We start from the raw sequence: 25956 nt of genomic DNA on the forward strand, positions 1-25956 counted from the left end.
CCGAGCCCACCCGGCTGACTGTAATTGCATAGGTGGTTACAATTACATTAATTACATATTTCATCAACACTGTTTATCCAGCCGCACGGTAAATGAAGAAGCCAAACTTTTAACTCTGTCTTTTGTTTTTGCATTTCTTGCCCCCCTCCCCTCCTCTTCCCTGCTTTTTTTTGTGTGTGTGTGTGGTTGTTTTATTAGGAGCGAGGGGAGGGGAGGTGCCAGAGGAGGAATTATGCTGAAAGTGTATGCCTTGCAACTTTTCCCCTCCCTGTTGGAAATGTTTATTTGAACAGTAAGCTCATGATTTGAATATTTGTAATCCATGCTTAAATTTACAGGCCAGATGAACTTTTTGGCACAGAATGGCAACCATAAGTAGGATTTTGAGAAAAGCTTTACAAAATTTTAAGCCATGTGCAAGGCTTATATAATTTAGAAGGGGGGAAATATGCACAAATAAAACAGGCTCTGTCTTATTTACTTTACACACGCAGAAAAAAACTGCTTCATATGGCGCCTGACGTATATATGCGTTAGCTATGTCCTTCTGTCCACACTTTTAGAAAACAGAATCTAAAGCTAACAAGCGGTTGTCGATGAATACTTGAAGGAATAAAATAGCTCCAGAGGCACAGGCACTTGAGTCGTTCTCCGGTGTTAGATGTAAATGAGCGTACTTCATATTGACTTTTGCTGGCGGGGATGCCACCCATATTGTAGGCCGGTTGGTGGGTGGGTCGCCCCGGCGAGTGGCAGAGAGTGATAGAGAGAGGACGGGGGAGAGAGGTCGCTGAGGCGGGCAGAGAAAAGGAAGGCTTTCTTAAATGATGCTAATCAGTCCGGAGGGGCCTGGCCCTCTCTCCCTCATCAGCCTGCTGTAATTCAGATGTGCTGAGAACCTGGAATTAAATGTGTCACTGTGAGACGTGTGTGTGTGTGTGTGCTCTCGTGCATGTGCGTATGTGTGCGTCAGCCTCTGTTTGCCTTGCGTCCACTTGTGTGTGTGTGTGTGTGCGTGCGCGCTCACAGGGTGTTTAGGGGTTAAGTAGAACCAAATTAGTCGATGGGAGAACTAACAGCAGCAGTAGCTTTCTGTGTGGCTACTTCTTGGTGAATGTCAAGATGATTTAGCTGCTCTTCTGCTCGCCGTCTGTCTCTGAGCACTGGCCCTCCAATCACCGCTCTGAGCTGTCTGTTTTGTGGCCTTCCGTGCAACAAATGAATATTAAATCTGCACTGGGCAACTTCACACACTGGCAAGAGGTTGCCGTCTGAAATATGAGCACGGTGAAGCCCAGAAATCCTGCAAGGTAACATCAGTAAACCCTCGTCTTGTGTAGTGTGAGCGGACAGTGAAGGAGGTGCTGCACAGAGAACAGCTTCTGCTGCTTTTATTTGTTCAGGTGCTTTCTGAATTTCATCTGTCTTAATAATTCAGTGGGGGACTCTCTTCACTTTTGCAGCAACTGCATACAGCTTTATGTATATATGTATATAAATATAATCAAAATCATAGAGCTTTAACTCATACAGATAACACTAGATCAGTGCTGACCAGGGCTGGGCCAGAATATTCCTGTACTGGTGCTAAAATTCCACCCAAGTTTATCCTTTCTTGAACCTCACACTGAGGTACAGGAACGTGTTGTTTTAGACAAAAGCATTTTTTTTAATTTCACCATAGAAGCTAAACTTTGTGAACGTTTTTTTTCCATACACAAGCAGCTGTGCAAGAACTTCAACAAGGAAATAAAATAGTCTAAAATGGGCACAATGATGAATTGAATCAGGAACTGTCTGATCAAGAAAAGAGTTTGAATCTGAGCAGGTATTAAATGTCAGTTCTGGTCTTTACTAAAAACACACTGTTCGATAACCAGCTCCAGCGTTGATGGGTGTGAGCTCGCAAAGGTGTCTGTGTTGTCTTTTTTGCCAGCGAAGGGTGTATGTGTGTATTCTTGCTAACATATTGTGTGTGTGTATGTTAGGAGGGGTGTGGGGGTGCGAGTGTGTGTGAGTGTGTGTGTGTGTGCAGGGACGCCAGTTGGGCTAACAGCTGAATCATGGCTCAGCCGCTGCCCCTCGTAGTCCTTGGCAGTTAGCGGTGTGAAAAAGCCTTCTCTTTGAGGGCATTATATAGATTAATGTGCTGTGCCTCAGGCAGAGACACACACACCTCGCCAGGGAGGGATCCTGACCGTGTGTGTGTGTGTGTGTGTGTGTGTGTATTGTGTGCATTGGGGTGGTGTTAACAAGAGACTAGGGGAAGGTACCGTGAGTAAGCTGTGCGTGTGTGAGTGAGAGAGCACAAAAAGGAGAGAGACAGAGAAAGAGGCTTGGGTGGCATTCAAATATATTCTTGGTGAATTTTTGAATGATTTTTTGATATATTTTTTATGATTTTACACTTGCTTGTGGTGGAAAAGTTATTCCGTGATAATAGAAATTATGCAATAGATGACACATTTGATCATAAATAAGTAATGACAGTGTAAAGTGTAAAAGATTTCACTCATAGCCTGGGCTTCTGATGCGGCTCTACCTGTTTATTTCGCTTCTTCAACCCAGAAATGTTGCTAAATTCACAGATATGAGCGTGCACCCCTCCTTTATGCTTGATTGAACTATAAGTCTGTGGGCATTAAATGCACTGGAACACTTCAAAAATGAGGTGAAATCACTTTTCATACACCTAAATCTACATGTTTTGAGGCTGCTGGGTGTCTGCAGGGGCATCTGGGGAGTCGATAGCTTTCCATCAAGGTATTTTTATGTGAATCAGTGGGGTGTTTATGAGGCCTGGGTGACCTGAGAGGGCAATCGTCTGGCCCAGTGACTCACTCTCTTCTTTATCTTCTCTTTCTCTCTGTCCCACACTGTCTTACCCCTCAGCCGAATCAGCTCTCAGCTTAGGGTGTAGCCGAGCTGATATACAGTATCACAACAAATACATACAAATGCCACAGCTGCTGGAAGCAAATGCAAATGGAAAAGTACAACACTGCTCCAGCTGAAGTTAAAGCAAAAACCTTGTAGGGGTAAACAGGATCCTTTCAAGGCTTCCCTCTTTCTCTCTGTTTCTTTCGCTCTCTTGGGTTTCATGATTGCTCATGTTTTTTTTTGTTTTTTTTTGTTTCCCGTTTTCTTATTTTCCTCACTTTACCCCTTCGCTGAGAAATATGGGGGAGATTTTCCTTATCAGGATTTTAGCACATTCTGTTCAAGGTTAGGCACATCTGTTGTTTTGTGTATGTGCTGGTGCATGTGTGTGAAAGCGTGTGCACGTGGCTGTAAATTCTGAGATTATTCATGTGTGATTTTTTTTTTTCTTTTTGCCTCTTTGACATGTACTGTAGCTGCATGGTCTTGGGACACATAAGTGTACATACATGCACACGACTGTACATACATGTCCATATATGTCAGGGTATGCACATGTGCGTGTGCTCATGTGGAGTTCTCTCCAGCCAGCGGTCTAAATAACCTACTTTTGTCTGACAACGGCATCAAGTCGTGGAGGTGCACATATGCAGAAAGCTACTTGGAAAGGCCTCCTCGTAGCTGTCAGCTTTTATTATGCGCTGAGGTGTCATGTTTGTTAGGAAGCTGAGTGCAGATGGCAGAGTGGAAGAAATGGATCACTAATTTTAACAATGATTAATGAACAGAGATGGAAAATGAATTACATCGGACTATTGGAGGCAAGGAATATTTTCTCTGAAAATGTTAACTTCGGCTGCCAGGCAGCCGGCCGTGTTGTGGGAGTATATTGAGGAGGGGTAGGGAATGTGTGTGTGTGTGCGTGTGTGTGTGTGCGCACGCACTAAGGTGCAATTTTTCCCCCCGCATCTTTTGTAGAATCAACACTTCACTGCTCTTGCCTATTACTTTACTGCTCGCCTGCTTAAACACTGCCGGCTTTATACACATTGTTTTTTTCCCCTTATGTGTATTGCACTACCAGTTAAGGTACACACTCTTTAATAAGGTAAACACAGGAAAGGTTAGACTGTCTTAAAATGTTAGCTATTTCCATTACTCTGCTTTGATATCAGTTCATAGATGTAGCAGATTCCATCAAGTGTCAGTAGCTTTGGCTGGGGGAGAACCTGAGTCTCTCTGCTTGTGAATGTGGTATAATTACAACATCATTTTTTGTTTTTTCCAGAAAATCAACCTGATCGATTTGAGTTTTTTGATCTACCGATGGACGCCTCGTCAATCACATTTTATCAACGTGTTCGTGCAAGCTGCATGCGACAGAGAAAACCAGCGTGTTCACCTTTCATACATCAGTATAACGATATCATATGGCAGTGCGAAAAGCAGATGTGACATTCCTCATTGCTTGTGATCTGAGAGGAGTTCCTTATAGTTTCTCCTCTCTTCCTATCACTTTCTTTCCTTACAAAAGACAACCTGCCTCTGTGTTCCCCCTCCACCCCACCCATCATCCTGCCTGCCTGCATTTGTGTCTCTTTCAAGGTTTGTCTGGTGGGCGGTAGGTGCAACATGGTTTAATAGGTAGATGTGAACTATTTTGAATTTAATTAAGGGCCTGATGGGAAATACGTAAAGGGAGAAAACAGAGCAACTTCTTGCGACGCTGTGTGTGTTTGTGTACATGTGCATGTGTGCGCAAGAGAGACACCGGGAGAGAGGGAGAGAGAGAGATCTCAGGTTACGGCAGCATATGCTAAGCACTCAGAAAACATACACAATGCCTTTGGTGAACAAGGTAGTCGGTGTGCCCTTGGGAGCCAATTTAGATTGTGACTTAAGGCAATGTCGTGGCTTTGTGTGTGAGTGTGTGTGTTCTCTGTATGTGAGTGTGAGTTTTACTCTTGACGCTCCATTGAAACAGTAGCAGTGGCTTGGTCTGGGTGGCCCCTCCTGCAGACCCTCCACATCTGTGTCCCCCCCAACAACCCACCCCCACCCCCCCCAACTGCAGCCCGAGCCAGCTTCTCCATGCCTGGCTGCCTCTCCACATCCACAATAGCCATGAGAGTTAGTTAGCCCCGCACTTCTTTGCCAGTCATAATTTTAAGCAATAATGTGCAGCATTAATAAAGGCTCACGGAAAAAAGAGCGCCACCTACAGAAACCCGAGAGGAGAAGAGCATTGTTGCTCACGCTATGACTGTCAGAGTGCATTGACAGCCAACGTTTAGCATTAATTTCATTTAATTCAGATTTCAGCAAACATTTGAAATGTCACAAAAAAATGAAAAGTAAATTAGGCGCAGTTTAGTAAGACAATTAGCTTCTTCAACAAAGAGCAAAGCGTTCTAACTTTTTCTGGTTTTCCACCTTCATTCGGCATAAACCCTTTGGCAGGGTTTGGTAAATATATCCTCTATAATGTCAGAAATCACGACTCATGTCAAGTGAAAGCCAGCTGCTGTTCAGTTTCTGTATCTCTCTCTGTGAGGCTTCAGCTCAAATGCCACTCACTGAGTTCCGTGCTACTTTAAAGGGGAGTGGCAGTCTTTCACTTCACATACTTTGTGTTGGCTTGATTATTTTTCTGGTGTTAAGCAGCTGGGCTTCAGGACTGGATCAGATAACATCCTCTGCTGTGCTGCGTAGGCTCCTCTCACAGCTTTCTGCTTATGAGAACAAAGCTTTCTGATTTTTTTATTTTTTTTCTTACAGCGCCGTATTTTAACTCTCGCATGATAAACCTCGCGCATCTCAGAACGCGTCCCAGTGCGATTCTCTCGTCTTGAACTGGATATTACAGTGTCAAATTAAAAAGTAATAATAAGAAAATGAAAAAAAAAAAGTAAAAGGCTGATACACACGCGCGATTAAAGTTCATATATTTGTTACTCCGGCATGTGTAAGTGACATCACGTCCTCACAGGAAGTCCTGAGGAAAAATAAAGATGGGGGAGGGGATCAGCACACAGTGTTTTAATGGGTATTTCTCTTCTGTCAGTGTGGCAAACTTGTCAAGCTTCAAATGTGGGTGACTGTGAATTTCCTGGTGTGTGTGCTTTGTTTACAGGCTCTTGTCGTCCCACCTTCTGTGGAGCTGTCGGCACTCTTCCTGACATCCGGCGTTTCGTTGGAGCGGTGGCAGTCACACAGGTACGATCACACTGATTGATCACGGGAAAGGGGAGGATATTAAAGGTGTCTGTCACACTTACACACCCGTGCATGAATCTTTTGTTTTCATTGAAATCTTTGTTTATCCGGGGGAAAGTCAATTGAGCGTGCACTTGTTAAGCGGTGCCACGCTTCTCCGTCACACTGCTGAGACGTTCGTATCTGCGAGCTGCCCAGCAGCGTCTGTTGGTGGGTCAGCGGCTCACACTGAGTTCCACAAAGTTAAGTTAGTCATTCACAATCGTCACCTGGGTCTCTTCAATCTGCCAACAAATAACACGACTTTGCATTGCATACTTCAGAGTCCAGTGTTGTGCGCAGGTGATACGCCAGCCCTTTCCATTACTGACTTTCTCACGCTTTGTATTACGTCACATGACTTTTTTTAATGCGTGGAACACATTTGCTCCCCGCAGAAGTTAATGGGAAGGATCGACGTACCGCCTGCAACCAAAACTGGGCTTTGCCGTATTTGAATGTGTTGAAGGTGAGAGCGGAGCTGAATTGAAGAGACTGGGCTGAACAGATGAATGGACGTCCTTCCAGGAACAGACTGTTCAGGCCTCCGTCACACAGAGCATGAATGTATGCTCACACTGAATGGAAATGTGACTTACTGACTGTGTGGAAGGTTGGGTGGATGTAGGGTGCCACCACATTCACCTATACATTGCAAGTATTGAACACTCATCAGTGAGTGAGGGAATGTGTTTGTCCTGGGGTTTAGGCCACATACTGAACGTTAACACCTCTGGCAGCAGGAAGACTGCAGGGTACGTCACAAACTGGCACCTAAATAGACACCTTTCACCCATGTCACTGCTGCTGGTGCGAGTTAGCGTCTTCCGAATCCCTTATTGAAACTGACCAGGTTTACTTTCAATATTTTAAAGTCACATTTTAAAGTCAAAAAATCATTTCAGATCTGTGATCACCTGATGGCAGCTGAAAAAAGCAGCATTACAGTTTTCATTGTAGCCTACTGAATGTTCACAACCTGTAGCTGCAACCTGAAAATGAGACGAGCAGCAGAAGATCTGAAAAGTTGATTAAACGTATCTGACACATTGAAATAACAGCTGTGGCCTACTTACTTTTACCATCTCATTTTTACTAGCTGCTCGCTCTAAGTACGGGATGTCCAGATGCAGAGCTGTTGAGACGATTACTTTGAAATATCAATTTGGTGTTCATTCAGGATTGACTGTGAAATTCTCCTGAAGTTGGCATGATGCAGTCAGATTATTTCTAAAAAACATTTGTCATTCTAGAAGCAAAATCCATGGTCGATGCTGGCTTAGTAAAAAACTGGATGGAAACAAATGTGAATATTTGTGGAAATGTTCTTGCTTGTTAAGTAAAAAGTAAAAATTTTGGTGTCCTCTGTTCATCCAGAAAAAAGTAGCACCTAGCTTCATGAGCGCAAAGAGTTGAATCAGGAGGAAAAAGCTAGCCTCTGCACAAAGAAGAAGAAAAAAACAGGCTAGGAGATATCACAGCTGTGTGATATTAAGGTCTAAAAGGCGAGTCTAAAATATGGAAGATACAAAGTGGAAATAGGCTAGCTGTTTTCCCCTGCTCCCACTCAATGAGCTAAACGAGTCCGGATGTGTGTTTGACGAATCTCTTCACTGAACGCACAGAGAGAAAAACCATCTCTGATCACCTCTGCTCCAGCTTATGGACAATAAGCAAGAATGTGCCACCAAAAGTTGAAGTGTTCATTTGAAAATGCATTTTTAAAAACGTCATAAATGTCATGATTTTTTTGGTGTGTGTGTGTGTTTGTGTGTGTGTGTGTGTTATACTGATAAATGAAGACACAGTTTGATCCAGGGACACAAACTAACAGCATATAAATATAGTAACTTCATGTGACTTTTGAGGAATTAAGTAACGAGTACCAATAATAATAATAATAAGATATATATTGATATTCAATATGGATTTTGGTGTTTTTTTTGGTTGTTCTTTATATTCATTATTAAATCCAGTCTTCATTATAAATCAACTCTAAGCTTCCCTCTACTCTAAATTTCCTAAACTGTCGAATCTTACAGCAAGAGATACTGTCCCCTTCAACTGTCCCCTTCCATTGTTTTTGTATCGTTATTATGTCACTTTATACGTATAAAAAATATATAATGGCAGGTGTGTCTTTAAAATGAAGTGAATATGCAGCGCATACCAATAGATTTTTTGATGACGCTACTCACCTAAGTGTATTAGCATGCACGCTGGACAGAGCTATGTAACATAAAATAAACATGGTGCCAGTCTTTTCATGAGCAATAATGCCCCGCACCACCACCACAAAGCCGCACACACACACACACACACACCGCCTGTCAAAAAGCCACGACGCCGTCAATTCCTCTCTATGTAGCTCAAGGAGACAATTAGCAAACAGAGGTGACATGGTAAACAGGTGCAAGCCATTATTCCCGGAGCTGGAGGAGCGTGGCCACCACATCTCTCATGGTGATGGGCTGTTATAGTGTGTGTACTGTATGTGCATCTCAGTGTGTCAGTGAGTGATGGGAGATCATATGACAGGTATAAGTGAGGGATATATCTGCTTTGTGGGGTTAGGATGCTTCTTCCTGCCTGGTTGTCTGTAATCAGCGCGTCATCATCATCATCTTTCCCATTGTTGTTTCTCCCTCTTGGTCTTTGGCACCTCGCATTCGTCTCCTTGAATCTATACATGTCCCTCCAGCACCGCTCCCCTTCCTTTTCTTGCTCTTTCCGATAACTACTCTTACCACTCTCGCTTCTCTATGTTATTTTAATTGGTAAAAGACCGTCATCCTGAGAGCTGGCTTCCTGAGAAACAGAAAATAAGATGAGGGGGTCAAGCGGGTTTGTAAAAATTGATTGCTCGAAAAGTGCTAATCAATGGAAACCTTTTCTCTTGAAGCTGGAAAATTCATGTTATAACGTGTATTATAAGATTCAGAGCAGCAGGGATTAAACATATATGGCAGCTGTCCTCTTCTGGGCAAGCTGAGACAGCGGCCTGTCTGAATTATCGCCCTGCATTCACATATGCCTCGCCGAAGTGAAAAATGAAGACACGTTTAACTGCAAATGTAACATTCAGATGATATCATTTTAGATCATATCAGATTTCACACTCCACACACCGATATTTGGTCTTCGTGCCTTAATAAAAATAATGTGATTCTACATTTCTCCAGTCAAACTGTGCCGTGGTAATGGTCTGTTGTTTTGAAACACATTTTGCCGGCTGTAGTTTTATTAATCAAATATAGCATGGGTGAGTCATGTCGTTTTGGCTTGTGTCATATCGGAGGTATGTGCCACAGATTTCCCTCATATTGGAAGCAGAGCTAACACATGCTCCCCTTGATGCATTCTCACACCATTTCTCACACAAAGCGCTCACACACAAACTTGCAAAAGCATACACGCACGCACGCACACACACACACACACACACACACGAATGACTTATATAGAAGGAGATTCATAAACAGACATGCTCACACATACTGTACACGCGGACGAGCGTTTGCAGACACAAACAGCCAAACCTGCTGCTGGAAAAAGGGAAAACGGCAGTTGCTTCTAATGAAGCAGAGGCCTAAAGTAAAACCTAAATGCATTTACAGAAGGACAATACTTTAGTAGAGGTTTGAGGTACTTGTACTGTAGTATCGTGCTCTTCACTCCACCACATTTATTTGACAGCTCTAGATAGTAGTTAGTTTGCATGTTAAGGTTTTACATACAAAATGCATGATGCATAAAATATGATAGAGGGGTCATTCTGCTGAATAATTGATGCTTTTGATACTTCAAGGAGGCCTGGGTGTTTTATGAAAATATCTACTTTAGCTTAGGTGAAATCTGGAATGGCTTTTACTTGAAACAGAGTATTTCTATATTTTACTTTTGCCACTTTTACTTAAAGATCTGAACGCTGCCTCCACCTCTGACCTTTACAAAAATAAGAAACTCCTAAACTAAAGGCGCATTTTATAAAGGTTTGTGGTTAAAAAGAAAAGATGTGACACAATGATAATCCCAGATACCTTCAAATTATGTTTATCTTATCTTTATCTTTCCTATAGGTATAGGTCGGTACTAATTTGTGCTTGTGCATCTCTGATCACGGCTTTTACTCCAACACAGCTCTTCTTCTGCCTGCACTTTGGACTATTGAGGATAGTGGAGAAACAGGTGTCACATCCACTTTCACTAAACTCATTTCTTGTTTGTTAAACTTTGAACCAATTCGGGTCCAGACAGAAGCATTTTTTTTATTTTCATATTTTTAAATTCTGAGTGACGTACACTAAAACCTGACATTGATCCCCCTGCTGGAAATATCACATCACGCAAACTACAAAATGTCACCTGCACTCCATTTTAGGGTGCTTTTTTCCCCCCCATAAAACGGCATAAAAACAACAGCAAAAGGTGCAGGGGTGGCGGGTGGAGAGGGGTCAATTTTCCTACAGTTTCCTCTTCAGTGTTGTTGGGTAAAGATTGTCACTGCTGTGCGGCACTCTACCCCGCTGGTATAAATAAGACATGATTGGCATCACAGCAGAAGAAAAACTCTCTCTCTCACACTCTGTCTCTCTCTTTATCTCTGTCTCTCTCTCTGACAGCCTTCATTTGCTGGAGGAGTGGCAGACTTGGTGGGAGTTAATGATTATAATTATTTCCATTTTTTTATTTCTTTTTTTTTTTTACATTGTGGGATAATTATTTAAGAGGTTCGTGTAGTCATTGTTGTAATCAGTAAAGAGAGATTACAGAAAATCCGCATGCCAACAGATGGCACTTGGCTGTTGTTGTTGCTTCATATTAAACCCAGTGCAGCACGCTCAGTAGCAGGCAGGCAAGAGTGAGGGGACAATCAGAAAGGGCCAAATTACAAAACAATTTGTCCTTCATCATAAATCAATTTATCATATCACTCCATCCCAGAGAAGAGAAGGAGTCAAAAGTAGTTTGCGTTGCGTGTGTGTTCAATCCCAAACCAGCCATCCCACCAATGCACTCATCTTCCCAAAGTGGTGGGGGTTTTGGGGAATGGTTGGAGTTTACAACGAAGCCCTTGAACACAACGCACCAGAGAGCCTCAGCCCCATGACTTTATCTATTAACACCACAGTGCGCCGCCCTGATCGTTCACACGCAACCCAATTCACAAAGAAGGTCAGCCCGTGTTGGCCGTGCTCCTCTGGGACACCGGCTGCTTTAACCACCTCCTGCACTGCGAGCTGCTGTCACTTTCACTCTGTGCCCGCGCTTGCATATTATTTCTGTTGTTTAATTTTATTTCTGTTCATGTATTTCTATGTATATCTTGGCTGGTGAGAAAGAAAGAGATAAATACAAAGTGAGAGGAGGGCACTTGCTATCCAGTGTCGGGGAGCAGGAGGAGCACCAAGGCCGCTGGCCTACATTCCTGACTAATTGTATAATTGGAAAAGCTCTCCAAATGAGCAAGCAAGCCCCCCCCCTCAAACCCCCCTCACCAACCACCTCACCCCTACTCACTTAACACCCCCCCCCCACACACCCACACACGCACGGCCTTCAAAGCAAATCACAAAAGAGCATTTTGGGAATAATAATAATTTCAAAAAGCGTCCATTATTAATCCCACACACTAGCATCCCTGGCAGCAGCAGCTAGGCTGGTTAGCAACAGCACCCCCCCCCCCACGCGCACACACACACACACACACACACACACACACACACACACACACACACACACACTCATTAAGTACTTAGCTATCTGCTGGTGCTGTACTGGTGTTAGATAAAGTTAAAAGGTGAGTAAACGATCATGCCCAGTGGGAAACTTGTTCATTCAAATTCAGATTTTCTGTCTTAAAATATTCTTTCCCAAAGAAAGATAAACCCTTGATGCAAAAAAGTCTTTTTTTTCATAATAACTCATAAGAAGAGAACTTTTTCCACAGGCTCTAAAGTGGACTCGCTGAACTAAACTAGATTTCATGTGTAAAATCGGTGGACTTCACAAATCTTGTTGAAAAGGTTGAAAAAAAAAACAACTTGTGCACACTTTCTTTTCATAGATAATATTATGCCCAATATAGGATGACCTACCTGTGTGCTGCGTTAGTGCTCCTGTTTTACTGTTAGTACTGGAGCTCATGGTCAAATTGGATTTCCTGATTTATGGCCCCTGCCATGCGCCGTTCATTTCCATGGCTACTGAAGGAGGGGGCGAGGGAGGGTGGATGATTTCTGAGGTCGACAGTGGTGTCTAACGGGATTGCGGGGTGCCGTTAAGACGAAGCCGTTAATTAATGCTATTGATCAGCAAAAAAATAGAGGCAAATGTGATTTGCATACAGCCAGAGTGATCAATGCATTAACCGATTTTTTTTCTCCCCTCTCTGAAATCTGATTTCCTGAGTTTTCAAAGTGAAAGAGAGAGAGTTCAGACTAATGTGGATCGATCGGGCCTCTCTCAGACAAGAATACAAAGCATTTTATTAGCCGGTGAAGGGTGAAACATACCGGGAGAGAAGACGCAGTTTGAAGTTGGGTTATGTATTTATGTCTCATTTCAACAAGACAGAGATTGCCATCTTGTGCCTTTACATATTCCTTATCGACACCGTCATATCCCCCTCCCCAACAGAAGGGGTACAGAAAACATGGTAATAAGGTGATATTTCTGCAGGGCCAAACAAAATCTGTTTTCTAAAAGGCAACAATGTAAAAAGAAAAAACATCGATGACAGTAACAACGGGGGCATGGAAAAAACAAAAACACAAGAGGTGTTAAAAAAGCAATATGTTGTTTGTTTTTTTCCTCCTTTCTCTCCCTCTCTGTCAAGAGCAGCTTATTATAGCGTATTGATTTATAAAGCTTTAAATGTGATCCTTCATGTCCAAGTCAAGGGCAGGGAGTGAAAGAGAGAGAAGAGAGGGAGGGAGAGAGAGAGAGGAAGAAAGGGAGCGCGAGACGGAGAGAAAGAAAGACGAAGGCGAGGGGAGAAAGGCGTCTGGAGACGGATAGAGATAGAAAGAGAGCGTCCACGACATGGGGAAGTGACAGCAAGGCATTTTCAGAGCCGCTCTGGAACACAAAAGGGTAATTGTTTTAGCCCAGATGTTGCTTTCGCACAACAAGCAGGATACAATGTTCCTACTGAGCTGATGAGCCCAATCAGTGAAATGATTAAAAATTGATTTTGTCCCTGTAATTACAGTATGTAAACTACTTAGCCGGGATTGCAAAGGAAGTGATTTTCTAATTACGTATATACTCTGGTGTCTAATGATTGGTTTTTTGAAGTAATGAAGAGAGGGTCCTAACGACTCCACTGTGTTCTGTTGTTGAAGGGAGAAGGCTGGAGAAGGGGAGTGTGGGGGGTGGTTGGGGGGTGGGGAGCATCGTTAGGGCAAGACAGCAGGCTTGGATACAAAAGGGGGATGAAAATTGAATTTTTGCCAGCCAGTGCTAGCACGCTAACACGGGGCCCCTGTGTTCGTTTGCATGGGATCTGGAAGCTAAATGGAGGCTGTGACTTCTCATGGGGGTCGCCAGGCCCGGCAATCTGGACTCTGCAATTATAACCTCAGGGGGGTTAGGGATTCAGGACATCACACATGCATAGGAGAATTAACACTTGTGCTGGACACAAGCGCGCAGCAGGAAGCATATAGCTCGGCCCGTCTGTATACGTATTTTACCAGGTTTCACTCAAACAAGCATGTAGCTTCTGATAGGGAGCAGCTCTTTAGGATTAGAGCCCACAACTGAAATCAACCCTCAACGATGCAACAGTTGTGTGGCTGTGTCCCTTTAGAAACTGGTCCAGAAGGTACTACACTGACCCCTCACTCATAAGCAAGAGGACCCCAAGATTCTTTTTGTGTGTCAAGCTGCCGTTTCCAAAGATAAAACTTGAACACCCTTACGTATGCTCACTTTTAGTCTCCGAGCCAGTGTTTTAGAACGTGTTAGCATGTTCGCTACCTCCCAAATACGAAAGCACCTTCTGTTTTACCAAGAGTGCATGTGTGCCACGCCATTGAATGCGCCTTAAATGAGTATTATGGGGAAATTATCACTTTTGTTACTTTTGGAAACAAAAACTTTTTGGCGCTCTGGCCGCCATTGTCGTAGCTTCCCCATGGATTCAGGCTGCTCACGGTCTGGCACCTGGTTGCTATCTTTTTACGAAGGCCCGACGTCACCTGTGCGCTGTTTTTGGCGGGGGCTACACACCCACTGCCCAAAAGATGCAGCCTAGAAAAGTCCCAGCTGCAGCAAAATAATAAGAAAATAAGAAAATCCAGTCTCTGTAAATAAATACACTACCACACACTTCTAGTGGGTTGCAAGTCATGATGTCACGATGATTGAGAGGGATTACTTTTTGTGTCCATACACTATGTGTGTTTTTTTAGGAAAATCTTGCCTAGTTTACCTTTAGACTTTCCAACATAATGGTTGAACATATAATAATCTACATAAAAAACACTTAATTATCAACCCATGCTTGTGTTATGGAGTTCAATCCTCACTCACCTCTGACAGCATTGCTTTCAGTGTAAACCTCTGTGAGATCTCCAGATCACAGTGACAACAGATGGTTATTCTTTAACATGCATTCACAACAGAACAATCAAATTTGCTAATTTTTTCCCCGACCATGTTTGTGGCTCTGGTTCGGTATCACTGAATTTAGTGTTTGATCATAAACTCCAAGAAAAAGAGAGCGGGCCCCTCATTGCTGATAATAATCGATCTTAGAAGTTAAGAGCGTTTTCTAAGAGTGTTTCTGCAAATGCTCTTAAATTTCTTGATACATTTCCCCAGGCAGTGCTTAGGAACGAGTGCATGTGCGTGCCATCGAGAGCTTTTTAATGTCGGCTGTTCGTGGTGCTAAAGATGATACTGAATACACTATAAAGTAACTTTGCATATATAACTGTCTGTGAGCCGTGCTATATCTTAAAAATGCATACATCACAAAGTGTAGGTGCTGTAAATGACACAGAAAATGATTTATACGAGGAATTGTTCAGTATGAAAACAAAGCTTAATGTGCAGAAAGCAGTTTTCAACTTTCAGCTTGCTGCCCTGAGTGGAGCTAAATCTGAGAAAGTAAACTTTGTCGTAAAGACTAATTTATCTGCGGCTCCAGGCAGACCTTACTCACATCAAACCTAAAATGAAACAGTACCTCCTCCTATAAGTTTCCTGAATACGCAGGTCATACTGTGAATGCCACTCTCATCATTTCTGTATCAAACCTGCTGTGTGTCAAACGTCACTGAACGATGAACACCAGCGTTTATGATAAAAGTATCGACACGAAAAGTGAACTGAAACAACGAAAGCTTTCGGCTCCTCTTGCAGTTTCTGGAGCTTAAGATGCTCTTACCCTCCTCAGAGTGGAAAGGAGTGTCTTCAGTTACGATGCTTTTGGGGTAAACTCCTTAAGCTCAAGAAGGTTCATAACGTGGATTTTATGATCATCTTCGCCTTCAGATCCTTTTGGGAAACAGAGCCCAGGATAATGACTGAAATCAAGATTTCAAGAACAGAAAGCATTTTAATTAGGGTATGTCATTTTCAGGCTGGTGCACAGAAAGTGGGTGGATGCTAAATCCACTCGTTTGTGCAGGAAAACATCTCCTTCTCTTGTTTCTCCACCGCTAGCCTGTCTTTTCTCGTCAACCACAACTTGGCGAGCCACCAAAGATGCGACCTTTGACTTGGGTTGTAAATAAGAATCAACCGTGGAGTCTGGTATGCAGCGGTATTGTGGCGAGGCACGGAGACAACCAAGGAGTCACTCTATCAGACAGGGAATATAGAGATAAACTTACAGGGTCGCAGAGCACATAAAGAGCACATAAATCATATCGCACAGAATGAGTCACTGCTGCACTCTCCCTTCTTCTCTGCTCTTAACATATCTGACAAAGCTGAATGTATTTTCTTATCCTTATCGTCTGCTCAATATGTAATTATGACTTTGTTCATTTATGTTTTTAAAGAATTTTTCTGGAGAAATAAAAGGACCTGAGCCAAGCCTCTGATTATTGGGAAGGGAAAGATCTGTGGTTTTTAGTTCCTTGGGAACATTAATAAGTGACAGAAAGCTAGATTAAGAAAGCTGGGATGCGGCTAGAAAGAAGAACGACAAAGCTTTGAAATGCTGCCAGTATCACCAACTGCACTCTTCCGACACAGCTGATTGTAAGAGAAGCCGATAGCGCAGACGGCGTAGGCCTTTAATAATTCATTTAGTTAGGCTATGATCTATCATTTTGTACCTTTTGACATGCGATATTGAAATTTAATATTGCATCAATACAAATGATATATTGCCAGTCGTCAGAAGAAAGGATGTGGATTACAAAAAGATGTCTGCAAATGTCTTTTCACTCGTTTCTCTCTTTCCTCTCCAAAGCTTCATTGTACTCCAGTAGAAAGGCATGAGAGAAACATCTGTCCCCCCTCTTTACTCCCGGCTTTGATATGTGTGTTTAAAAAAATGACAACTTAAAATGCTCAGGGAGAAAGTCTCCTGCTCAAACCAGAGTCAAGAGAGGCTTGGGAAGGAGGGAGAAAAGCGGGGGGCAGAGGGGGATGAGAAGCAGACGGAACATGACAGCAGTGGCTGAGGGAGACGTCACACGTTGTCAAGGTCTTTGACATAACTCTTTAGTGCGGTGAAATCCCACAGGCGATATTCAGGCTGCGAGCGGAGCGTTAGGTGCTGGGAACCAAAGGCTGCTGTTGTGGTGTCAGTCTAGCCTGACTCCCAGACTGCTTCATGTACGCAGTCTGCTCACTGAGATAGGGATGCATCGATAGCAGCACTGGCTGATGTCAGTCTGAAGTAGATTATACGTGTCAGAGGATTTCCTCTCCACTAAATGCTGCTACCGAGGGAGACAAGGGGGGAAAAAAGAGTACATTTTCTACTTTTTCACATATAGACGATAAAGAGGTTGAGATTCCCATCATTTTCCAGTGATGCCACACTTATAAAAGAAGCTTATATCAGTGTTGCTGTAGACCGGTCATCACTCTGGGTACAGAATTTGTATACAGTCCTTTCTGGATTACCTGCAGATGGCATCTACAGTGTGGTTAAAGTTAGGGAAAGATGATGGCTATGGTTAATAACAGTGACACACGGTATACATGCCCATCCACCACACCACCACCTCGTGTTTTAGCACTAAGCATCGACATTACACGTATATTGTAATCCTGAGGGCCACAATGGTCCAAAATTCCCATGATTCCCAGGATACTGGGCTGGGTAAGAAGTCTGTGAGGCCTGGGGTTAAAACATCACTGTATAATCAAACTGTGATTCATTTGTCTCGCCAGTGTAAAGACCTACGTATCAATAGATTTGTGCATCATAATGTATGAAACTGTATTTTCAGTTTTTATGATGAACTTTGCCTTTACCAGGATTTATCTTGTGACCTGAGTTTTCGTCACTAGATATCAGCCGAAAACCGCTCTGAGCTTGCCAGAAGTTAGCTCAACCAATCCACTAACTATAGGAAATGTTTTAAATGGCGATACAAGCAGCGCTATATTTTCTCTTTTCTCTCCCACTTTGAAGCTCCTGAACTCTGTGAGCATATTCTTAAACAAGGATGTAAAGACCTGCGTGGTCCATTTCATGGCTGTTGTGTTAGTGACATTTGACAGTTTCTCCCAGAAGAGTTGATGGGTTTTTCCAACTCTAAAGCCTAAAGCACAGTCCTCTGACAGCCCAGCAAGTGGTGCATTCATCCAATCAGGTGCAGCACTGGTATTCCTTGTGTGTTGCTTTGAAATATTTTGAAAGTAAATTTTCAGTGCTTTGAGAGCTTTAAATTGAATTTGTAAATTTAACCACAGCAAGCTGCATGGCTAGACACCTTACACCTTACATCTCTGAAGTCGAGCGAAGTAATCTTGCTGTGCTGTTTCGTGTTTGAACGCATCTGTATTGCTAAAAAAAAGAAGCGAAGCCGTGCGTGAGAGCTGCACTAAACTGCTGCAGACATGCTTGGTGTGAACGCATCCTAACACCGCTTCATCACCATCCACTGACTGCCCATGTCACACTGTTGTAAAAAAAATATGGCTTGTGATGGGCTTGATGATTACAGATGACGGCGTTGATGATGATAGTGATGCTGTCAGTGGCAATAATGATTACAACAATATAGAAGGTTGTCATTACAGTGATGCTCGGAACCATTCTTCACTAGTGAATTATTGCATATTCAGCACAGATACACCTAGCTTTTACAGCTCTGACGTGTTTCCTCTCTAGGTGCGAATATATTTCAGCAGACAGATCAAAATGAGCGTGTGTAATATGTGTTTCGACGGCGACTGTGACATCTTCACGCGACTTTTGGGTGAATCAGAGAAGCTGACCTGTTATTATGTGCGTTCGTGCGAACCCGTGTCACTCTTGTTCCAGAGAAGTGATGAGTGTGTGCAGCTGTGTCATTAACACCACGTTTGTCTCCGTATATTTGCATTTTTACCACTGATATACGGATGTCAATTAAACAGGGGAAGGAAAAAACAGTTTAGGTGACGATCCCCGCATGCATTTGTGAGCTATTTATAACAGCCCCTCCCTGACGTGTTCATGGCCTGCTCCTCCAAGACAACATTTGACACTATTTCCGCTGAGGTCGTCTGTTTCACGCGTAGCATTTGTTTGTTGATTGCATTGAAAAAAAAATGTTTTTCAAAAATGCGTAGTGTAAAAACAGCACATTGTTGCCGATTCCTGCACGGCTTCCAGGAATGTTGACCTTTAGCTGTGCCCTGACACCGCTCTGAACATCTAGGAAGTCTGCCATGGTTGTAGGTGTCTGGGTATGCTAACAGTGGGGAAGAAAGGCACAGTGAGAGAGAGAATTAGGTGCAGTTAGGAGGAGCCTTGGGTTGCCCTGGGTCGTGGTGTGCCTCCCTGCTCTCTGCCTTATGTCAAGGCTTTATTATTTCTCGTGCCAAGGTCCTGACCTGATACACGCTGCCTTCCTCGCGCTTTCTAGAAAGCATATTTTGATGCAACAGCTTGTTGAAAAGATGTGTAAATGCAAGACGCCCCCAAATATTGGAACATCGCTGACAGTTGCTACATGCATGGTGTTGAAAGGATTAACTGAATAGTCTGGTTGAATATTTTTGGATTGTTGATTGGACAGAACTAGAAGCATGTTTGTGTAAGACCTGTCGAACACAGAGGCGATTCAGAGTGGTTTACAGGAGGAAAATTTATTTTATTTGAATATTTAGAAACACATTAAGAACAAAACAAAAATCAGTTAAAAATAATGAAGTCAATTCAAATACATCACCTTGCTCTGGGAAATTTCTGAAATTGTATAGAATAAACAGTCAGTTGATTCTTTAAAAAATTATTGCCAGATTAATGAAAACTGATATGAATATGTCAATAATTGATAAAATCATTACTTGGGGCCCTCTTGCCATTTTTGGTGCAATTGGGAATCAGTGGAAAAACCTTCCTGATGCCACTTTGAAAGAGCTAAATAAAACATGTCCGAGTCTTCTGCTTATTCTGGTTGATGTTTGTCATGTTGTTGGCTGCCACTTTGGTTTGTCTTGAAGTCTTTGCCCGCTGACTTTCAATCTTTTCCTTCCTTCCTTCCTTTCTTCCTCGTGCCTCAGGGGTGTGTTCGGCAGGTCAACACCTCAGCGGGTGGCTCGTTGTGGGCCAGGTGACCTTTGTCTGTCATTGTTTTGCTCCTCACACCTCACCCAGGGAGAAGGGGAAGGAGCTTAGTGCCTTACACCTGCCACTGGCTTTACTGTCACAGTGCTGGGGTGCGCTTGATTGTGGTGTGCCAAGGACGGTGGAGAAGGTCCCAAATGATTTATGTACATAGCCAACAGTTGGTAGATACTAGACACCTTAGAGAGCAGATGCATATCACAGAGGCTGTGGAGACAGTGGCTTGAACCTCTGGTGGCCTTTGTGTCTGCTCTGAGCCACACTCAAACATGTCGAAAAGAACCAAAACAAGCAGCCGCTATGTAGATAACCACAACGAAAGCGACGTTAGATTCCAAATGCGATTTACGTTCCTGTGTGCAAGATAAATCAAAAGTACCTCAAGTGAGTAAGGGGATGGAGATGAAATGAAATACCCAAATGCTGCCTCCACCGGGGCCTGATTGAGTTCAGGTGGCTGGAAAGTGTCTCACCCAGGGCTAGTTGTCAGTGAAGGATCTGCTGTCTTCTAATCTGTCTGTGCTGCAGGGCTAACTGGTGAACATCGGGTGTGTTGCTTTGACGGATGTTTGTGTGCCTCCTGTGTTGCGGGGGGACGGGCCGTTGACACACTTCATATTTCAAAAGCAAGGTCTGAGGAAGAAATGAAGATTGATGTGGAAAAATGGCACGGCAGCTCATCGCCCATTCCATACATATATTATCATTTACACATACGTGACACCTTTGTGCATGTCTGTATATCTATATATACATATGCATGGGCGTGATCCAAGGCGCCACACATATTCACGTTGGGTGGGGGGGTTTCCTCTGTTATTAGAGCCATGTGATATAATTGCATTTGATCTCCAAATAAACAGGGAATCAGTCCATCTCCTTGGTGGAGATGGCAGATGTGATGGACGAGCACATTAGCGGCGAGGACAACATTAGATTTGCTCAAAATTATTGATCTTTTGTTTGTGAGCCAAGTCGGCGATAAATAACAGTGCATGGGAGATGTGACTCATTATCACCGTGCCAAAAGCCCGACAGACCTCTGTCAAAACACACTCTCCTTCCCCCCTCTCTTCCTCCTTCCTTTCATCTCCGTCACTACAAACCAATTTAATCTGTTTTTAATCCTTCCCTCTTTTCTGTCGCCGGTGCCTTTAATGCGAGGCCTCACTGTCACTATCTGATTCCCTTAAAATTTTAATCCTGCACTGATAACCCTGTATTATTACATATTACACACACACGGGCGGCAGGACACTCACACATGCATACACATATACACATGCAAATATGTACACACAGCGTTTAGTGGCTCTCTCAGTGTTTTTATTCCTTTTTACCTTCTTAGTGAAGAAAAAATCCTTTTATCACACAATGGGTAATTTATATCCATTACCAGCGTTTTCAATCCTTTTCAGCGCGGCTGTCACTGCCTTTGGCACACTCGTGATTAATGTGATCTAATAATAGTCTGCCATTATATTTCCTTTAGTAAAACATGTACCAACATCCTATTCAGCTCCACGAAATTCATTGCCCCTTAAAATATTTTTCCCCTTTCGTTTGAAAGACAAGATTGCTGTTTTTTTTCTCCATCTCGTTGCCTCCCAGGAGGTGATTATTTGTTGGGGGGTGGGGGGGGGGTGCATGAGAATGATGAGAGGTGCCATGATTCAAAGTGGTTTGTATGGATTGTGTGTGTGGAAGTGTGTGTCTGCAGGTCGGCGTGAGCGTGCGGTCCTCGCGCTGGTAGCGTAACATGGCTGCGTTGTTGAGGTTGAGAGTGGTGGTTTGGGACAGGTTCAGCTCAGGAGGATTTTAGTTTGTTGTAGAAAAAGAAAAACGTTTACATTCATTTCATTTTCACACGCTATCTTTGTGTTTTTGCTCCAAATTCAAAAAGTCATTTAAATGAAAAATGCACACATTTTAATTTATCGTATTTACAGACAGTCATGAAATTAGCTGTTAATGTTGTCCACCGTCCAAACCTCTGATCACAGATAAATCTTTTTTTTCCTTTTTTTTTTTAGAGCAGGTAGTTTGGAATGGGTGATGGAGAGGAAAGATGCTCCCCATGGAATGTGCATAGGATTAGGTGTGTGTGTGTGTGTGTGTGTGTGTGTGTGTGTATTGCTGGGGAGGTGGTCCAGCAATGGGCTCTGTTCCCTCCCAGCCGGACAGCCTGAGCCAGTCTGCCACTCATGGGGCACGTTTCAGACGGGGCGGTGCCAACGCTTACACACACACACACACACACACACACACACACACACACACAAACACGCATGCATGCATGCATGCACGCACACACACACAATCCTGGCTCCCTCCCACAAAGAGGGTTAACCCTTACTGGGTTCTTAGACTTGTATCCAGGATGAACAGGTGGTCCCACAAAACATGGGCATCCATTTCCTCATGACTTATCCCAGTGTGTGTGTGTGTGTGTGTGTGTGTGTGTGTGAGGAGGGAGGGGCGGACACAGACACGGGGACAAGAGAGAAAAAGAACACACATGACTGCGTAGCTTTAGCACACCTTTTGTACGTGTGTTGGTTTTGCTGGGGACCAGGGTGGCGGGTGTACAGAGCAGCTTGCGGAGGGTCCCGTCGCTGTGTGAAATTGACATCAGATGGCCGTCATGACAAGAACAATGTTACATCCAGCTTCCATTTAGCAAGGGACAGCTAATATACTATGTGTGCCGTTTGAACATTTGTTTGTGTGTGTGTTCCTCGGTACCTGACCCCAGAGTCTGACCGCACCAAACACAGCTGTCAACACTTTACATCTCTGTTTTTCCCCTCCATCCCTCTCCGCTTTTTCCCCTCATTTTTCCTCTTGAATCCCTCCGTCCATGATCCTTCCATTAAAGATAACTTGTATTGAGCCACATCTTATTCCCTTCAATCCGCCCCCCCCCCCCTCCTCCTGTCTCAAGTGATCCCTTCCCAGCAGAGAAAATCGAAGGTAAACCACTTCTAAGGCAAAAACAGTGCGCTCCACTTTGGATGTTTTAAATATCCCTGTGATGGATGGGGAGATGCAGGGTTGTGGTAGTTCCTTTGGTAAAACACGTCAAAATCACAAAGTTGCACGTTTAGCACCTGACCGCTGCAATAATGTAAGTTCCACTCGGCATCTGGCCGCTACGACACATAGCTGAGACCTTGTCTGCCTTTGATAACGGGAGTCTTTCATGTGAGAGGAAAACACTCTGCTTTACTCCACTTTATTTGTTCTTTTGTGATTTTTCTGTGGCTCAGCCCCTCCGAACCCCAGACACATGTGAAATAGACGTTTTGGAAAATATGAGTAAGTAAGCAAAGAGAAAGAGAGAAAAGCTGAGAGCAGAATGGAGCTGAGGAGCTAAACATAAACAGAGCAGAGAGAAAGAAGGTTTCTGTCTGAGTCAGCAGGTTTTTGTAAAGTCTGATTAAACGAGGTGGGAAACCGGTTGGGGTAGTAAATAACAGAGGTGTCAGAATGTTGCTTAATGACCTGGATATCTATTGCATGAAATATGTAGCTGCAGATCTAAGCAGGAGCTGTAGTTTTTTTTTTTTCTTCTTTTTTTTTCTTTAATGCCTTAATGTGCTGGGGGAGTTCAGATGTTCAAAACAAGTTGCTGTGAGTGGAAAGCAAGTTCGCCCGAAAGGCTTTCGGATAAGACAGATAAGAATTTGGTAACACACAACATTAGCATTTACATTATGTCCACTCTTAATTAACATACTGTACGTGATACTTTTTCAAGCCTGAACCCAGAGCCGAAGGAGCATTTATGAGAAACTTGGACAGAAATGATCAATCAAGACGTTCAGCGTTCAGCAGATTTTAACGTGTGGGTGCTGGTGGGTGGAGTCTAAATGATACTCACTTTCTCCATTGTGTGATTTTACGCCTAGCGTTTGTTATAATGTGAGGCTGGACAATGATATGATTTTACTGTTCATTGACTTTCAATAACTTTATGATCGTATTGTAGTATTATTTCTTAAAATTCTGTTGTCTGAATGAATGATTTTGTACAAACTATTTTAATCTTTTCTTATATCTTAATACATAAAAACACAGAAATACGCTGTCTCTATATCATGATGTTGATTTCAACCATATTGCCGGCCTTAACAACATGCAAAAATAAATAAAAACATCAATAAAACATCAATACTGATGTCAGGAGGTGTCAGTGCAGAGCCTTCAGCACAGGACGCCCTGCATGGCATTGCTGAACTGTGATATGGAAAACATGGACCATCACCAGACTCACCCTTCACGCCCTAAATATTAATAAAACTGTCACAATTTAAATGTTTGGAGGTGTACACGTCAGAGTAGTCTGTGTTATTTGAATATTTTGTTGGACACATAAAATGGCAAAAAAAATATACTAAAAAGTTGATGAAATGTTTAAAGCTAGATGAAGAAGAAAGGTATAGGTGGATGAACGGGAGCAGGGAGTCGGAGGTAGTCGGAGGTTATTGCAGCGCCGTCAGCAGTGCACCAGTCGATTCACCTTCCCCTCCTCTTTCCAGGGGGGAAACCCCTTCCTGAGGAGGGGATGCTCGGAGCAAAGAGAGGAGGGGAGAGGGGGGGAAGGGGAGCAGTGGTGGCTGTGAACTCAGCACTTTCCTTATCTTCTCTCTCTCTCTCTCTGTCTCTGCCTGTCTCTCTCCCTCCCAGGGCTCCCTGATCAGTGCCGACCAGAAGCGGAGCTGGAGCTGAGGCTGGCTTAACGAGTCTAAGCACACTATCACGCTGTCTAAGAAACTACCCCCACCCACCGTCTGAGGTGACTCAGGGCTTTCAGGGAAGAGGAAGTGAGGGAGGGAGGGAAGGAGGGAATGTAGGGGGGGAGACATGGGAGGTTGGGAGTAAGGAAGGTAGAGGGAGTAATAACTTTGGACACATTTTGGTATTTATTGGTGACAGCAGCTGTGCATGAATGGGTGAAACTCGCGTGGAGGAGAGAGGAAGTAAGGAAAAAGGGAAGGAAGAAGGAGAGAAAAGAGAGCGGGAAGGAGAAATGTCTGATGGGACTGTGCAGCAGCTTAAAGTTATCCACACTACCATGCAGTCTGTGGGGCGATGATGACGATCACTGTGATGATGAGGATGATCATGATAATGACATACACACACATGCATGGACACACACACACACACACAGACACAGACACACAGCAGTTGGCTGGAACGTCCGTTGTATGTGGATGTACAGAGGCCCTGCATGGGCATATGAACAGATAATTCCTATTTAATCCCATCAGTTATCCGTTGTCGTAGGGTTACCCTGCGTATCTTTACGTCCAAGCTGGCTGTCTCTTATCTCTTTTGTCATTCTTCTCTCCAGTGCGCAGACCAGACGCTGTGTATTGAGCAGTGCCTGGGTTATGTAACATAGGTATGTGTGTGGTCCACTTGACCTACGTTTGAGGGCTTCAGATGCACGGGGAGTGCAAAAAGTGCAACTGAAGCCTGGAGAGGCGCGTTGTCAGTCTGAGAGACTGAGGCGGAGAATCCTGCGGGCCTGCGTGACCCGGGCCTGACGCTCTGGCATGCTCCAAGGACGCGAGGTTAGTTCACCTAGCAGATATTTCTTGTCCAGCTGTGGAAATGCCTTTTCCATCATATCAGGAACATCTAGCCGAGGTGTGGAAGAACATGTTGCATTTATTTGTTAATAGCGAGGCCTAATACATGTAGCACTGGAAGTGATTTATTTCAGTTGATATTAAAATGGGGGCTGATTGCGATGCTGGTTTGGCATCTTAATGCAGAAGCATGACAGTGTTAGTGAACTCTTCTCCTCTCACAGCACCTTCTCTCATCCTTTCCTTTGCCAAATTTGGACACTGACACTAAATGGATCTGCCATAATTCAGATGTTAGTGGGAGGATATATATATGTGTGTGTGTGTGTGTGTGTGTGTGCAGCTGTGTGTGGTTGTAAAGTGAGGCATTATGGCAAAAAATGACTGAATAATTTAGCACTCACATTATTTTCTAATGCCATTCTTTAGAATCTGACTGCGTCACTCTAACAAATGCGTATGTCGGAA

The 25956-nt window shown here is 43.5% G+C and overlaps 1 protein-coding gene across 4 annotated transcripts in view; it reads left to right on the top strand.

Moving 5' to 3' along the window:
• The window catches only part of znf536 (zinc finger protein 536), a 218457-nt gene that overhangs the window by 19398 nt on the left and 173103 nt on the right, over nucleotides 1–25956 (top strand). For 3 of the 4 annotated variants that reach the window (XM_041945162.1, XM_041945077.1, XM_041945409.1), the window contains exons 2-3: nucleotides 6014–6096; nucleotides 24578–24686. The gene's annotated coding sequence lies outside the window, so the exon portion shown is untranslated. The remainder of the gene's footprint in view (nucleotides 1–6013; nucleotides 6097–24577; nucleotides 24687–25956) is intronic. The other variant, XM_041945246.1, reaches the window with a different exon arrangement.

This window comes from Chelmon rostratus, chromosome 1, assembly GCF_017976325.1.
Source record: "Chelmon rostratus isolate fCheRos1 chromosome 1, fCheRos1.pri, whole genome shotgun sequence".
NCBI lineage: Eukaryota > Metazoa > Chordata > Actinopteri > Chaetodontiformes > Chaetodontidae > Chelmon > Chelmon rostratus.